Source organism: Amphibalanus amphitrite, unplaced genomic scaffold, assembly GCF_019059575.1.
Source record: "Amphibalanus amphitrite isolate SeventyFive unplaced genomic scaffold, NRLGWU_Aamphi_draft 000465F_arrow, whole genome shotgun sequence".
Lineage (NCBI taxonomy): Eukaryota > Metazoa > Arthropoda > Thecostraca > Balanomorpha > Balanidae > Amphibalanus > Amphibalanus amphitrite.
Window position 1 is genome coordinate 494,106 of NW_024881959.1, and position 6,000 is coordinate 500,105.

At 49.6% G+C, this 6,000-nt stretch overlaps 1 protein-coding gene across 1 annotated transcript in view; it reads right to left on the reverse strand.

Annotated features, from left to right (window-relative positions):
* Positions 1-4,401, reverse strand: part of LOC122392014 — a 72,073-nt gene extending 67,672 nt beyond the window's left edge. Inside the window, exon 1 of the mRNA XM_043386427.1 lies at positions 3,953-4,401. The gene's annotated coding sequence lies outside the window, so the exon portion shown is untranslated. The remainder of the gene's footprint in view (positions 1-3,952) is intronic.
* Positions 4,402-6,000: the final 1,599 nt, after the last annotated feature.

The window sequence follows — 6,000 nt, forward strand, 5'->3', positions numbered from 1 at the left end:
TCCCGCGGGCCGGCGCGGCGGCGTGTGTAAAATCGGGTCGCGAGGTCGCGGACCCAGGACCGTATCACACGGAACTCTAAATCGGTGTGGGAGCCCAGTGTGGACGATTGGATAGCTGATAGGCAGGAGACGAAAGTGGTCGGTGGGAGAGACCACGAAGGAGAAAAGTAATACGGTTATGCCAGTCGGAAGTCTCCACTCCCGGTCATTAGGAGCTGGGAAAGTGTCGGCTAACGGGCCAAGTTCAGACGGTGCACGGTTCCCAAGGGAGGTGTCAAAACCCTTCATCTTTCTGGTGCGACCATATGGAAAATGAACAGTGGTTGTAAGCGAAGCCAGCTCAGTTTCGTCTGTAATGAAATGAAGCCCAAGTTTTTTGTCCGTTTTTTTTTTTCTCCGAGGGTGGAGCGGGCCTTGCTAATGACCGCAGCAGGAACTGCGGGGACGGAGGAACACGACTCCGCGGGACTCCGAACGCTACACGGAGACAGTCGGAGTCGATGAATATGGATACCACCTTCAGCTCACTTCTAAACGGAGCCGAGAGAGTTGGTTGTAAGTGACGGGAAGAATGACAAAGATGTGAAATTTGGACAGGGGAGAGTAATGATGATTGATGGCGCTGGGTGCAATTTAACTGTCACGTCACTCAGAAGTTCCTCACGCTGAGTTTACCTGTAGCCGTCACATAACTACCGGCTCTCTTTTCTGGTCATAACTCATCCATTGCGAAAGAAATCACCACACAAACCAGCAGCCTGCACTGACCACAACAAAAATACTCTCACACCGAGCGCACAAAGGCGTGTAACGGCGGCTATTTAGAGCCGGAACACCACTCTGAGCTGCTGCGCCCGCGCTGTGGACAGCATGTTTGCCATTTTTCCGGTCTGCATGCGGTCTCTGCCCGTTGTCCGCCGCCGTCAATCGGTGATTATTGCCGATCGAGGCGTGCTCAGTGGTGTCAAACACGGCACGCCGAACAGATATGAGGCCTCTTGCACCAAAATCCTCTTGCACCAATGCTTGGATTATTTTGCATCGTATACCCAATCCAAGACTCAAATGTGACAATTTGGATGTAAAATTTATCAAGTACCTGTAGGATTATGTATTGGGCTATTGCAAACAAATTTTCCACCGTTTGATTAGCTTATTCTGAAACCGGTTTTTCGATTTTACCTAGCTAGGTAGTTTGGTGCAAGAGGCCTCCGGTCTGCAGATAGGTGCAGTGGCTGCTCCCACGGTCACACGTGCTTACAAACCTCAGCTGAGCTCGATCTGACCGGCCTGTGTCGGGTCTCACGGGTCTCGAGCCGTGCGGTACCCCCCCCCCCCCCCTCCCCCACCCGCAGCACGCCTCGGGCCGGGGCGGGGACGGGAGCGGGAGTCCGGACGTGCCGGCACATTCTCCGGAACCTGTAGGGTAAAATTGGACCGGCGATCACCTATCGGATCGTGCCGACCCGACGGCGGTTCGTAACATAGCCGGCGTGCTCTGAACCTTGTCCATGTGTCAAACATCGCGCGGCGCGACAGGCGTTCGACCCGAGTTTCCTCACTAGATAAATATCGTCGAACTGACACAGTGAGGTCTCAATACTAACGGTCCTTTCGATCTGTAATGTGATTGAACAGCGGAAAGTTCTCACGGACCGAGTGACACACCCAGTGAGAGTTACCTGCTCAATATTAATGGGCCACCGAAACTCACGCTAAACGAACCCATGTGAAGGGAAACGCGTCGGGTCGTGAGCGACGAGGATCCTAACCAACAGAGCGAGACGTCTCGAGACTCAGCACGACGTTTTGAGGCTCAGGACACAGGGATGCGCTCATCGGGAGCTCTTGGGAAAGTCGGCAGGGTCTCTCGAAAATCTCCAAGTTCGTCCTACTCAGAGACGCATGTCTGATTACAATTGGCGAGCTGCTTGGCGTGTCTCTCATCATAATTAATCAGCGGGAAGCGAGTTGAAGCCACCGGCTACCGGCGGACAGGAGACCATTGCTCCTGAGTCCTGAGGTCACAGACTCACAGCGGGATACACGGGGTGGGGAAGGCAGACACGCACGTTCCCGGAAATTATGCAGTCATAAAACTGACGGCGAGTAGGTGGCTGCGCGCAGATCCACGCCCCGCTGTGTATATTTGTGTATTTCTGATTAGACGATCAAATACTGAACATGACGTGCCACTGATTTTGATTTGTTGTCCAATGTAATGCATTGAAGGGATTTCCATGTCATGCCAAGCGAGCTATAATTCGATGGAAACAACAACTTGTTGGTAAACCGAGACTGCATTGTCAATTGAAAGGAACATTTTAAAAGGCACCGTACATTACTGACACATATTTGGCATTCATTAGTTAAACTGTCAATGCTGACACAGTTATTCAGGAAATTGTAGCATCGTAGAGTACCATAGCGTGACGGCCCAGTTACACACTGAATGATCAAATATGTTTGATCATAAGAGCTGATAAAAAGCTATGTCATAATCTGCACACCGGTACTGGCCCAGTGCCATAGCATGGGAATTCCCGTCATCGATAAACAGTTGTTTGCGAACTGTTACATTGCGAATGCCGAGTGACAGATGTCGTTTTGAAATGATGATGTCGCTGGAAGAAACCATAAAGATGTATGTTTGGAAAAAAGTTAAAACCAGAAAGCCGCAATTAAGGCCGTATCTGAGACAGGAGAACGACTGACTCGGCTCCCAGTGCCAAGGTGAAACCACGGGATAGAAGTGGGGAAGTGGAAAGGTGTGACCCGGAAGAGAATTAGAGTGGTGTGGTTCGGGAGAGACGTAGGGAGGTGTTACCCGAGATAAAAGTGGACCAGCGATCGATACTGATCGCACATTGCGACACGTACGCAGCAGTCCTGCGTATACGGCGGCGCAGGGTAGAAAACGCCCCCGATAAAACGGGACGCACTTACGGCCGTCTGGCCCGAATGGAACAGCTCTCAGCAACACACACACCACCGAATGGGACCGGGCGTGCGGTATCCACATTTCGAGGGCCAATAGGAATACTGAAGCAGCGGTAAAGATGTATAAGTGTCAGTAGTAGAGAGGCAGGGACGTTGGGTGTTTACACTGAAAAATGTCGATTGTCGAGCATCGAACGATGAATCTGTCGTCGGATCGACGTGTATAAACGCTGCGTAGTCACTGCTGTGGGAATGCCGCCAGAGGTCAGCAATTGGGCGTCGAAGCTACAGAAATTTAGAAGCGACGAAAAAATAATACACAATCTTTTGCCTCAAGGTTATCCCGTGACCGAGAGTTTAGAAGTCATCGCGATTTGGAACGAAAGCATGTGAACCTCACAGGCTAATTAGGGTAAGTAGGGTCATTCATTTTCGCTGTTAAAGGTAGTGTGCCACCTTTGAAAGATTTCCCATTTTATTTTTCCTAGGATAAGAAGCTTCTGTTTTTACCTAATATCGCAAAAAAAGTCAAAAATGGGCCTGGATGAAATAGAGAAGCGCAAAGAATCAACGTTTCATCATCGACGTTTTATATAAGCACCAACTCAAGGCCTCGACAGCCAAATACGAAAAATGAGACTGAAAATCAAAGCCATTAAATGCAACACGAGACATTCACGGACTGCACTGAAACATGGTGAAACGCTTCAAAGGGACCGGCTCATCTCGAGTTGTAACGTCTGCTCATTATAAATCTCACAGTCATCCAAACTAATCGTTATTTACGAGAAGCAGAGCGGTGCCGACGTGCAGGCAGCCATAGACCCGCGCTAGGTCGGCTCCTCTGCCCAGCTCGGTTATCTGCCGATCTTTCGCAGCGGGTAGGAAGCAGCGGTAAGGACGTAGCTCATCCGCCGTCATCGTGCACGGCGGCGGGCCCATAAACCAGCGCTAATTTGATACGGCGAAAGCCCCCGGGCGGGTGGGGGGCGTGGGGAGGGGCGACACTTACCTCGGAAAGTGCTACTCGCTACTCTGCGTGAAGTGTCTCGGAGAAGAGCTCGGCAAAGACAGCGCGATCATGACGGGTCGGCAGGCGAAACAGATCGAACTGCCAGTGTCAGCTGGGACGGGGTGTCCCGACGGAGCACCGGGGGCGTGGTTGGTTTTCGTCCACTGGTAGGGGAGCAGACTGTCCCTTCTCGTACGTCACAACACTTGTCCACGACCTGAATTCTGAACACAAACTGAACCGGAAAACCGTCTCCGCGGAATCAACAATCCACGCTTCTCGCGTGCAGTCCGCGTCACTCCGATTCCTCTCCAGGTGACACCTGCGTCACTCAGTCACTGTCACGTGTGACGGACGGTTGACAGACACCCGGCACACACGCACGCACCCCCGCGTCCGGCGGAAAACTGCCGGCTCGCCCCGCTGCCAGCCACCCGCACTCCCGAACCACGCGGTGGCAGTAGTTCCGCCAGACGCCACACCGCGCCGCCACCTTCGCCGACCTCAGAGGACGAGCTATGTTCCACGGTCTGTATCTCGTCTCTCGAGATCAGGGCTCTGGCCTTTTGCTATGGTGCAGGGCTCATGGGAACCGAAGAGAGGATCCAGTTAGGAATTCTTTGGAGGGTGAGAAAGCTGAGTGATGCTCTGCATACAGAGATATATTCAACCGCCTTTACGGCTCTACCGCAGGTCCGCACGTATTACCTAATATCCGTACTGTAAAAATCTAGAAATTCTACACTTTCCTCCAAGAATGGATAGGAAACATTTTCTCAAAAGCGATTCACCACGACCGCGGATCACAAGCGTTGCGTTTCGGTATGAATGTGAACAAGGCACGAGATTTCGGATAAACATATCTGAATGGGATCATGACGCTAATCCAAACAATTGCCTGGGATAATCTTTGAACTTTCACGATCACTTAAGCCTATAATTGGAGCCAAATAGCAACCGCAACAATTTCGATAACTGCTTTGGGCTCGATGAATAAGTGAATATTGTACATTTGCGAAGGCAAAAGTATGCAAAAGTATGCAAAAGTATGCAAACCCAGTATAGTTTGAACCGGCTTTTTGGCCGGTGAGACCAGACGAGATAGGGAATTAGCACAATGAAGTCCAAGGATTTCCATTAATCCAAGTAGCATATAATATATGTATTCTGTGCATGTTCTCTAGAATTCCAGATTTTTCACGTCATCAGTCTCACGATCCTGACAGGCTTTCAGAAGAAACGTTTAGAAAGTCCAGGTTACAAAGAACTCAAACTGAACAGCTTTTATTTTTTAAGGCATTAAACTTCATAGCAGTGCGTAAGAAATCGAAATCAATTTTTTCATTTAAGGAGTTTTTTTAAATATGATTATCCCCCGCAGCATCCGAAACCACCTTTCTAGGCACAGCTATACACCGAAATAAACAAATACAAAAGAAAGTTACAGATTTAACACACAAAAAGTGAGCGTAGGTATGTTAGAGCAAAAAGCAATGAAAACGTCGTCCGCATAACAAAGCTCACATCTCATTCATTCTACAAAGTGCATTGTATGTTCTTTCTATTGTTCAAATGCATGGAAAAGCAGGGATACAGTTACAAATAACAAAGTAGTCCAAGGAAGAGCAAACGCAATATTTAGAGATGCGACTCTCCACTGGAATATGAATGTCAATATCATTGTCGGGTGCAGCGGAGTTATTTTTTCCTCACAGCTCAGAACTGTCCACCCTGCACATCCCCCGCCAGTGAAGCGCATCCATCGCTCAGCCAACAAAAGCGTTCGCAGCGAAAGCTAATCGATCACGTTACGGCGAACATCAACTCATTGGATGACCATCGATGCAAATTTTCTATTTACGAATTTTCTATGATCGTTCAAATCTATTCAGGCATGTGACAGACTTTCACCTGGCGCTCTATCAGCGTCCAAAATGAAGATCTCTGGCGCACAAAGCTCGGTCAGATAGGGTGGGTTCCGACGAGGAAGTGTTTCGCCTGGTTCGTGACTCAGTTTAGGTCGGTAATTAGCTGAAGGCAAACACCGG